This window comes from Schistocerca cancellata, chromosome 9 (genome assembly GCF_023864275.1).
Source record: "Schistocerca cancellata isolate TAMUIC-IGC-003103 chromosome 9, iqSchCanc2.1, whole genome shotgun sequence".
Classification (NCBI taxonomy): Eukaryota; Metazoa; Arthropoda; class Insecta; order Orthoptera; family Acrididae; genus Schistocerca; species Schistocerca cancellata.
In genome coordinates, this window is record NC_064634.1 from 15,002,804 (window position 1) to 15,015,009 (window position 12,206).

The window sequence follows — 12,206 nt, forward strand, 5'->3', positions numbered from 1 at the left end:
TCTGATATAAGGCCCACAATACCGCCTGATTTAATTAAAATTCATTTGACTACCAGTGTTTAACTGATGTTCATCTTATAGCCTCTTTTTAAAACACGAATGCATTGGCGTTTGGGAAAATTTCTTTTCAAGTGTCAACGCATCACACAGGCCTATTTCTCGTTGCAAGCTAGATATTTTTTGTTAACTTGAAGCCCCTGTGCCTATTGGCTGGATAAGTCTTAAATTAGTCTCGCACAGACTTAGTGATCTGTTTTAAGACGGTCAGTAAAACACGAACAGTAGCCAGCACTCCACCGGTGACTGCGTTTTCGAGGTGTAGCAGGCTGACAGCTGGACCGTGGCTGGCACTGAAGACTGGCCACGCTGGGCAAGGTAGGAGCGCCGAACGAGACACGAATGACATGGGTTTAAACCCAGTACCGCACTAGATTAATCTGTGTTGGCTTCGTGGAATGATCGCGAAAAAGGTGTCTTACAGAATACGTTGCTTGCAAGGAGAAAGTAACCGGCGGCTTCTGTCGATACTGAACACATTATGAGACAGGGGAAAAACTCTGCTTACTGGGAAACTGCATCAAAACATTGAGAAACGACTAAATTACAGTTACCAGCCGCAGTACCACAGAAATTGCGCCTGTCGACTCTTAGCAGAAACTACCGGTACATCCGTGCATTGTCCCTTAACTGTCAGCGCAACCACGAGTCCGTAGCGGTCAGGTAACTTCAAATTTAGATGAACTCATCGATTACTTCATGAGATTACTTCACATACACTGAAGCTTGTCTGTCCGTATATGCATTCATTCATTTATTTTACTTGCCATTTGATAATACTGTCCGACTCACTACAAACTCCAGAGTTGAAGCGTGGAGAAACTCACACACACACACACACACACACACACACACACACACACACACACAGAGAGAGAGAGAGAGAGAGAGAGAGAGAGAGAGAGACAGAGAGAGAGAGAGCGAGAAATGGATGCAAGAGAGTAAGGCGATTGTGATTGCCATTGTTCCCTTCCGATGACATTCACCGATTACTTTTGTGTTATGTAATAGGTAGGTCTTTGCGCTTCTTATTTTTACTTTGCATTGTAAGGTTTTATATACCTTAATTTCTAAAATGTTCAATTAGTATTGTTTTATTCACATAGTAGCGTGAAGATGTTGAACGTTTAATTTATCGTATTGACGCTGCTTTCCTGCGTTGTTCGTCTGCCACTAACGGAGAGAACTCGATACGTGCCATCACCCGATTTCCTGGAAGGTTCGCTCAGTGGAAGAGGGGTCAAAATAGGGGAACACGTGTTTTGACTTATCCGTAGATAATCGACTGCTTCAGAGAAAACGGCGGACAAAGTTTGCGGCGTAATATACAAGGTGTATCATAATTAATGGCGTAAACGCATACAGTTGAAAGTACACGACACCAGAAGCAAAAAAGTCTGAGTAAAAAAAAGGTCGAAAGTGCATACCTTAACGAGCTACGAGCAATTTTTCATCTTCGATACTGTGGAACAAATCTCTTCTACTGCAATCGCTTTGCTTTCCATATTTTGGGAAGTGGCAGTATGGACGAAAACAAGAAAAAAATGTCCAGTAAGCATGTGCTCTAAAATGTATACTTCAGGAACTACGAGCAAAATGGCTCAAATGGCTGTGAGCAGTATGGGACTTAACATCTGAGGTCATCAGTCCCCTAGAACTTAGAACTACTTAAACCTAACTAACCTAAGGACATCACACACATCCATGCCCGAGGCAGGATTCGAACCTCCGACCATAGCGGTCGCGCGGTTCTAGATTGAAGCGCCTAGAACCGCTCGGCCACACCGGCCGGCCGAACTACGAGCACTTTTTCATCTTCTCTACTTTGAAGCATAACTCTTCTAATGAACCAATGCTCATAACTTTTAAGGTATGGATTTTACAGCACATGTTTACTGGACATTTTTCTTGTTAGCGGGCCGTTGTGGCCGAGCGGTTCTAGGTGCTTCAGTCCGGAACCGCACTGCTGCTGCGGTCACAGGTTCGAATCCTGCCTCGGCCATGGATGTGTCTGATGTGCTTAGGTTAGTTAGGTTTAAGTAGTACTAAGTTCTAGGGGACTGATGACCTCTCCCGAGCTCGGGGTCCCGGGTTCGATTCCCGGCGGGGTCAGGGATTTTCACCTGCCTCGAGATGACTGGGTGTTTGTGTTGTCCTCATCATTTCATCATCATCCCGGAAAGTGGCGAAATTGGACTGAGCAAAGGTTGGGAAATTGTACGGGCGCTGATAACCACGCAGTTGAGCGCCCCACAAACCAAACGTCATCATCACCATCACCTGATGACCTCAGATGTTAAGTCCCATAGTGCTCAGAGCCACTTGAACCGTTTTTATTGTTTTGGTCCATACTCCCACTTCCCAAAATATGCAGTAGAAGAGATTTGTTCCACAGTATCGAAGATGAAAAATTGCTTGTAGCTCTTAAGGTATGCATTTTCGACCCTATGTTTACTGAGACTTTTTTGCTTCTAGTGTCGTGTACTTACAACTGTATGCGTTTACGCCATTAATTATGATACACCCTGTATATGCCTTTTAGCACACCTTAATTCAACCGAAGCACTTTCGAAACCCGATTATTGACTCTTTTTTTTTTTCATTCATCTTCCCATTTCCGTGCAGGACTGCTACACGAATCTTTCTTATCAATTTGCGGGGTACAACGGCGTTCTATTAATTGTAGAATTACAACTGGGCCTTCGCAATAAGTGTCGTAGAATTATTATATAATACAAGTGTGTATAGTATTTTCAGGGGTTACAGTATTTTTAAATTCTCGTATTCTTATACTTCATCCTTTCATCAATTCTGTGTATTGAGCAGGAAGACTTCGTACAGTCCCTTGGATGATACCGATCATAGAAGACGGCGGGCATCGCGTGCAGGCAGATTTGCCACAGCCACATTCCTTCGTATAAATCTCACTGGGGAAAGAAACGTCGTTAGCATGACTGAAGATTTCACGCGTTGGCAATAATTTCGCGGCAAGCCACGCATAGCAGACCATTTTTCCGAAAACTGGCACCTGCAGTTGATTATGAATCAAAATAGACTACAGGAATTTCACCGAAAACAATTTCGAATAATTTTCTCATTTTTTTTTTTTTTTTAATTCATTCCCCAACACACTGTTAATTCGTGAATAAGGACAACGTTGTTTCAACATACATTAGAAAAAATTTTTGTAGTAATATTCTACGAACGTGTACGAGTAATTGAAAAACAAAAACAAAAATAGAAACAATAATCAGGTTTCAAACACGGGGCGCAGAAGCGCAAAGCCGCGACGCAACCCACTGAGCCACTGCTTCGGTTAAATTTATTACGCGCTAAAAAACATATAAACTACCTTGAAAACTTTGACCGCCGTTTTTTGAGAGACGGTCGAGTATGTGCGGACAAGCTGAGACGTATGTTCGCTTATTTCGATCCCTCTTTCACTGAGCGAAGGTTCTGGGAAATCCGTTGGTGTGTTGTTCTGATAAGTTATCATAAATTTCAACACGGGATGGTACTGAAACTTCCTGGCAGATTAAAACTGTGTGCCGGACCGAGACTCGAACTCGGGACCTTTGCCTTTCGCGAGCAAGTGTTCTACCCAAGCACGACTCACGCCCGGTACTCACAGCTCTACTTCTGCCAGTATCTCGTCTCCTACCTTCCAAACTTTACAGAAGCTCTCCTGCGAACCTTGCAATATCCTTTTCTTCAGGAGTGCTAGTTCTGCAGAGGCATGACTTAGCCACAGCCTGGGGGGATGTATCCAGAATGAAATTTTCACTGTGCAGCGGAGTGTGCGCTGATATGAAACTTCCTGCCAGGTAGAGCACTTGCCCGCGAAAGGCAAAGGCCCCGAGTTCGAGTCTCGGTCCGGCACACAGTTTTAATCTGCCAGGAAGTTTCATATCAGCACACACTCCGCTGCAGAGTGAAAATCTCATTCTGGATGGGATGGTACTTTTGGAAGATTATTTTTTTTATCTCTTTTAATGATTTTTACAGCAGGTAATTTTGGCGGCGGATAACGTTTTTGGATATTAGTAGGAAGATGTAGGTCGAAATGCTGGTCTTCAGTCACGCACTGTCACTCCTGAAACTCATTTGTCCAAACATAAAAGGAATTGCAACGCAATGTTTATGGCCCGAAGTTCAGTATCTAAGTTGATGTAATACTTCGCAAGGTTACTATAGTGTATCTCCGCAAATGAATGGGTCTGAACACATACAAACGGGCATCATGCTTTCATGTAAGGTTTTTCTTTAGTAAAGTTACGTATCTGTGTTATTAAACGAAGAAAGTGGCGGTATCGGGACTTTCTCTTTTTAGGTGGTCAGTAATCATCTCTTACATTTTTTTAATTATCGAGTTAAGCCTCTATGGATAGCGTGGTAACGACCAATTTTATTTTAGTGTCTAGTTCTTGTTCTTGTTCCAGCTTTGACTTCCTGCCAGTATCTTCTGAGTCCACCAAGATGTGCCTGTTTCTGATCTTCGGATAATGGCCATCTCCGTCTTTTGGACGTTGATGCCATTTTAAAAGCTTGGTAGTTGTTCACCAATCTTCTAAATTCGTTCCTGTCAGGAGTATCTCTCTCTGAGATACCAATCTGCTTAAGATCATTTCACATTCTTCGAACCATCTTGGCCTTGTTTTGTTAGACTGGATGAAACTCCACTTTCCTTTTGTTAGTCGGTCATCGCCCATGAGACGCCCGTAAAATAACAGTCGTCTCCTCTTAATGGATGCTGAGATAGGTTCTGCCTTGCTGCACAAGTCCTCGTTTGCTCTCATTCGCCATTGTCCATCAACCCATCTATTACCTAGGATTTTCTTTAATACCGTACGCTCTCGCTTTTCCAGCCGCTTAACTTGACCTTGTGTATTCATGCTCAAAGTTTCGGACGCATATAAGCCCTCAGGTTTTACAACTGTATTATAATGTCGGAACTTGGCCCCTATACTCGTAGACTTTTTGTTATAGGTATTCTTCGTCGGTTGGTATGCTTGATCTAACTTCCTCATCCTGACAATAATTTCTTCTTCTTCTTCTTCTTCTTCTAATCCATTCTCCTGGATGACTCCATCGAGATACCTGAAATTCTTAACTCATCCGATTTTCCCCTGATTGGTGATCATCCATTCAGGCCCATCACAGATGTTCGTCGTATATTTTGTCTTTTGTATAGAGATCTGGAGTCCAACTTTTTCAGCAATTTCTGGCAGCCTAATGAACTTGTTGACTGCTGACTCTATGTTGTTAGCAAAAATGTCCAGGTCATCCGCAGAGGCCAAGCAGTCAGTGTACACCCCTTTGTCCTTAGAACCAAGTCTGAACCGCTCTTCATTTGTTTCTTCTTGGGGTAACAACTTTCTTGACTCTCGAATGACTCGAAGACGCAGTTGAAAAGGAGTGGGTATAGTTCATCCCCTTGTCTTGCGCCCGTTCTGATTGTAAAGGGTTCTGATATGTCACCCATAAATTTTATTTTTGACACTGTGTTAGTGAGAGTTTGTTTGATCAGCTTTCTTGATGTATCATCCACCCAAAACTCTTCCAAAATATTAATGCCTGTCGGTCGATGAAATCATCTGCCTTCTGAAAATCAACAAATACGACCACGTAGTTATTTCCTCCAGTTTTTTTGTTCCTGATGACGTTCTTCAGGTTAAAGATCTGTTCTGCGAAAGAACTGCCCTTTCGGAAACCAGCTTCATATGTGTGTAATTCACTTGTCTTCAGTGCGGTAGCCCTCTGAAAGGTCCTTATAATATTTCAATGAGGAGAAATGGTGTAATTCCGATTACCCCTTTTTTTCTTCGAGCTGTGAACTGAGTAAACAGTCAGGTGAAGCGAGACCATTGCATTCAGCTGAAAAAAAATTTGCGAATGCACGATGCACGCGTCAATTCCAGTAGCCTTTTTTTATTTTTTTTATCAGTTCGCGGAGGTGAGAACGTGGCAGCATTGATTTATTGATTTCTATCCAGCTCGTTTGCAAGGATTTCTCTTGGCGCTAGTTCAACGTATTGAACAGAGTAGATCCGCAGATCAAGGCAAACAGGAAATGTTAGTTAACTCCTTCTCGTCTCTTGTGATGTCCTAATGTGATGTTCTGTAGTCGCCGTCCTCTGCTGTCACCAAACAAACCATGTTCTGCTAGCGAAAGAGCAATTACATCATTTTCTAGCGACTGTCCTACTTAGAAGCGAGGCGGATTGCAGGATAACTGGCAAATTTTCTCCAAATCTCTCCTCACCTATTGCTTGCCAGGCACGAACGGGTGCGTTAGTCTAATCAATAGTCGTAACTTTCGCTCTGTGACTGCGACATGCCTTCGCTACTAGCCTGGAAGTCCAGCAACTTCGTTGTATAATCACCGCTGCCCCTTTCTCTCTAAAATGTTGAAATATTCTCATCGCTGCAAAAGCAAGTGTTCCGCAACACTAGTTCTCGATTAGAAAACGTTTGCCGTAGGTGAATGCTGTGTCTTACGTAATGTTTTGATTACTAATTGGGTTGTGTGGATAATGAGGCGATCCAGAATCGTAGCTGCTTTCCTGACCTGCAGTACGTGATTAAACACCAGTGTATTTCTTTTTATTAGTAAAACATTTCTGAAAAGTCTTTTCTAAGAGTGGACTAACGTTTTCAGTTTCATCCAGAGACAAACAAGAGCGCTCTTTACGCTGAACTCAACTATTTCCTTTTACTTAACACGTACATGTTTCATAAACTATCACACTAGTTTTAGTGGGTGACTATCGTGGAAAAGTGGAGAAAATTTAACAGCCTTAACATACGAGTAGAAAACGATGTAGTGCTGTTAAAGAAAAAAATAAATTCTGCGAAAGACGATGATGAATTTCTAAGTGTGTTAAAAAATCGTGGCGGTTGTTCATTACTTGTGCAGTCACAGGTTATTATTCATTTTTACTGCTGTAATTTAGGAATAAATTCACAGAAACTAAACCGTGACTGCGTCATCTGTTCAATAGGTTACGTGATTGTTAACCTGGAGGTCACGCGGAACGATGAAGGCAGAGAAGAAACGTGCACCTTGCCACTCGCTATACCTGGCACCTTTTCCTGTAGTCCCTCAAGTCAGTCAACCTACTGCTCAGCTCCAGCGTGGGTTAGCCTAGTGCAGATACTTCACTTAATTAATTCGACAAGTTTCCGGAAAGAAACGCTCTGTCCTCCCATTCTAGGAAACACTCCAGCTTTCGTTTATGCTAACTTAACCAGAAAAAAAAACGGATTAAAAATTAAAACTCTCAGCTAGTAGCAAATAAAATGGTTTACGGAACTTTCAAGCAATAGACTGTAGATGTTAAGTGAAGGTGGAGAACGTAAAGCTGAATGAAACCTCTTTAATCTCTATATTTGTACACTGAGTAGACAGAAGTCATGGGATAGCGATATGCACGTATACAGATGGCGGTAGTATCACGTACACGAGGTATAAAAGGGGAGGGCATTGGCAGAGCGGTCAGTTGAACACGAGTGATTAATGTGAAAATGTTTCCGACGTGAGTATGGCCACACAGTGGGAATTTACAGACGATGAACGCGGAATGGTAGTTGGAGCTATACGCTTGGGCCATTCCATTTCGGAAATCGCTGGGCAATTCAATACTCCTAAATCCAGAGCGTCAAGAGTGTGCCGAGAATACCAAATTTCAGGCCGGCCGGAGTGGCCGAGCGGTTCTAGGCGCTACAATCTGGAACCGCGCGACCGCTACGGTCGCAGGTTCGAATCCTGCCTCGAACATGGATGTGTGTGATGTCCTTAGGTTAGTTAGGTTTGAGTAGTTCTAAGTTCTAGGCGACTGATGACCTCAGACGTTAAGTCCCATAGTGCTCAGAGCCATTTGAACCAAATTTCAGGCATTACCTCTCACCGTGGACAGTGCAGTAGCCGACGGCCTTCGTCTGACGACGGAGAGCAGCGGCGTTTGCGCAGAGTGGTCAGTGCTAAGAGACGAGCAGCACCGCGTCAAATAATCGCGGAAATCACTGTGGGTCATGCGACGGACGTATCCGTTAGGACAGTGCGGTGAAATGTGGCGTTAATGGGCTGTGGCAGCAGACGAGCGACGCGAGTGCCTTTCCTGGCAGCACGACGTCGCCTCCAGCGCCCTTCCTGGGCTCGTGACATGTCGGTTGGACCCTAGACTACTGGAAAACCGTGGCCTGCTCAGATGAGTCCCGATCTCAGCTGGTAAGAGCTGATTGTGGGGCCGAAGTGAGGCGCAGACCCAACGAAACCATGGACGCAAGTTGTCAACATCGCACTGTGCAGACTGGTGATGCCTCCATAACGGTGTGGGCTGTGTTTACATGGGATGGACAAGGTTCTCTGGTCTAAATGACAGTTCATTGACTGGAAATACACTCCTGGAAATTGAAATAAGAACACCGTGAATTCATTGTCCCAGGAAGGGGAAACTTTATTGACACATTCCTGGGGTCAGATACATCACATGATCACACTGACAGAACCACAGGCACATAGACACAGGCAACAGAGCATGCACAATATCGGCACTAGTACAGTGTATATCCACCTCTCGCAGCAATGCAGGCTGCTATTCTCCCATGGAGACGATCGTAGAGATGTTGGATGTAGTCCTGTGGAACGGCTTGCCATGCCATTTCCACCTGGCGCCTCAGTTGGACCAGCTTTCGTGCTGGACGTGCAGACCGCGTGAGACGACGCTTCATCCAGTCCCAAACATGCTCAATGGGGGACAGATCCGGAGATCTTGCTGGCCAGGGTAGTTGACTTACACCTTCTAGAGCACGTTGGGTGGCACGGGATACATGCGGACGTGCATTGTCCTGTTGGAACAGCAAGTTCCCTTGCCGGTCTAGGAATGGTAGAACGATGGGTTCGATGACGGTTTGGATGTACCGTGCACTATTCAGTGTCCCCTCGACGATCACCAGTGGTGTACGGCCAGTGTAGGAGATCGCTCCCCACACCATGATGCCGGGTGTTGGCCCTGTGTGCCTCGGTCGTATGCAGTCCTGATTGTGGCGCTCACCTGCACGGCGCCAAACACGCATACGACCATCATTGGCACCAAGGCAGAAGCGACTCTCATCGCTGAAGACGACACGTCTCCATTCGTCCCTCCATTCACGCCTGTCGCGACACCACTGGAGGCGGGCTGCACGATGTTGGGGTGTGAGCGGAAGACGGCCTAACGGTGTGCGGGACCGTAGCCCAGCTTCATGGAGACGGTTGCGAATGGTCCTCGCCGATACCCCAGGAGCAATAGTGTCCCTAATTTGCTGGGAAGTGGCGGTGCGGTCCCCTACGGCACTGCGTAGGATCCTACGGTGTTGGCGTGCATCCGTGCGTCGCTGCGGTCCGGTCCCAGGTCGACGGGCACGTGCACCTTCCGCCGACCACTGGCGACAACATCGATGTACTGTGGAGACCTCACGCCCCACGTGTTGAGCAATTCGGCGGTACGTCCACCCGGCCTCCCGCATGCCCACTATACGCCCTCGCTCAAAGTCCGTCAACTGCACATACGGTTCACGTCCACGCTGTCGCGGCATGCTACCAGTGTTAAAGACTGCGATGGAGCTCCGTATGCCACGGCAAACTGGCTGACACTGACGGCGGCGGTGCACAAATGCTGCGCAGCTAGCGCCATTCGACGGCCAACACCGCGGTTCCTGGTGTGTCCGCTGTGCCGTGCGTGTGATCATTGCTTGTACAGCCCTCTCGCAGTGTCCGGAGCAAGTATGGTGGGTCTGACACACCGGTGTCAATGTGTTCTTTTTTCCATTTCCAGGAGTGTAGTTAGGTTCGGCTATTTGGAGACCATTTGCAGCCAGTGTCCCCAGACAAAGACGCAGTTTTTACGGATGACAATGCGCCATGCCAGCGGGCACAGTTGTTCGCGCAACGATTTGAAGAACGTTCTGGACAATTCGAGCAAATGGTTTGGTCACAGCGATCGCCGGACATGGATCCCATCGAATATTTATGGGACATAATCGAGAGGTCAGTTCTTGTACAAAATCCTGCAGCGGCAACACTTCCGCAATTATGGAGAGCTATAAAGGCAGCATGGCCAATATACTTGTAGGGGATTTCGGGCGACTCCCACGTCCAGTTGCTGCAATAGCCCGAGCAAAACCCCGCATCTCGTGGTCGTGCGGTAGCGTTCTCGCTTCCCACGCCCGGGTTCCCGGGTTCGATTCCCGGCGGGGTCAGGGATTTTCTCTGCCTCGTGATGGCTGGGTGTTGTGTGCTGTCCTTAGGTTAGTTAGGTTTATAGTTCTAAGTTCTAGGAGACTTATAACCACAGCAGATGAGTCCCATAGTGCTCAGAGCCATTTTTGCCGAGCAAAGGAAGGTCCGACACGATGTTAGGAGATACCTCACGTCGGTGTATTTATTGAAGTCATTGTACACTCACACTGCCGGTTTCGCAACATTTTTTAGCTGCACTTCATGTACATCTCTGTATAAAAATTGCCAATATTACTATTAAGGAGACAAGTAATTACGTAGTCGGAATAACTAATTTGTGGGTTGAATGATTTAAAAAACGTATGAAATCGGAACTGGATTAACCAGAGTACCGATCTGCTCAGTGTTAAACGAGAAGTGGTCCCGTTATCAGCCTCTGACTAGGGGCTAGCGTTGCTTAATGATTTTGAACACACACTGGCTTGTTGCGGACTTACATTACTGTTACACGTAGCGAAAATAGTTTACAGTTGACGAAGTCTAATGGTCTACGCCGACAAGCAATATTTTCAGCAAGTGCAAAAAATAAAACATACGTCAGCACCTCTACTGTGTGTCGTACCAGCAGGAATCCTGGTTTACGATGCTGTGGTAAGAACCCGTTACATCTCCTTGCCTTGCCTTTGGTTCAAAATTATCTCTACAGCAAATCAATTCATCCAAAGCAAATAGCGTCAACACAGTAGTGAATTCAAGGTTAATGAATGAGTAGATTTAAGAGGTTTTACAAGTTACTATTTGTCCTTTCAGCACTCAAAACAATGAGTCCAAACTGAGGGGATGTGTACCGGAGAGATTAAGAGTGCAGAGACAAGGCGTGTAAGGTGGCCCTTCTCTGCGCCGAACTGTTCCCTAATAGTTCAGCCTTACACCAGTTCCACAACTGTCCAACAGCTGTCCAACACGGCCGCGGTACGGATAGCCGTATGGCGCCGTTCAAGTCTACTACCGAGCGAGGTGGCGCAGTGGTAAGACACTGGACTCGCATTCGGGAGGACGACGGTTCAATCCCGCGTCCGGCCATCCTGATTTAGGTTTTCCGTGATTTCCCTAAATCGCTCCAGGCAAATGCCGGGATGGTTCCTTTCAAAGGGCACGGCCGACTTCCTTCCCCGTCCTTCCCTAATCCGATGAGACCGATGACCTCGCTGTCTGGTCTACTTCCCCAAACAACCAACCAAACCAAGTCTACTCAGCACGGGCCGGTGTCGTGCCAACTGCACACGGCGGGCCTGTACGAAGCGGGCGCCCTCACTGCAGTGGACGACTGCTGTGCCTTTCTCGCAATGACGGATCGGGTAGTGGGGACTTCCAAAGAATCCCTCGAGCGCGAGGTCGCCAAAGGCCAATGACGATTACGGTATTCGAAGCTCCGCACTTTGCCGGCCGTGCAAGCACAACGCTGGCTACCAGTGACACCTAGAGGCGACACTGGCGATATCCGGTGGTGAGCTCAGCGTGGGGCTGCGGAGCTCCTCAGCTGACAGTCACCCACAACAGTGCTGTTGGTGTTGACAGAAAGCAGAGCAATGGCAACGGTAAACAAAGCAAGCATTGCATTAGATCTACAACAGCAATTGCTGAACAGTTGTTGAGGAGACACTATTGGTGGCCCCTTGGTTGGTCTGGGTGGTCAGTTGTTGGACAGTTGCACACCTGTTCACCCGAATTCATCCCGTGGCCGTCGTTCACCCGTGGCATCTAAGGTCGGTGGTCCACCACAGGTGCCTCGGCGCCGGTTTTGGATAGCGCCATTTTGCCACGCACTGTGCGGTTCAGCCACGACGGCGCCCAAACACTTTACAAACTTAGCCGTTTCGGAAATTCATCCATCCTCAGTCCGAAAGCTAATGATCATGCTGTTTTGTAC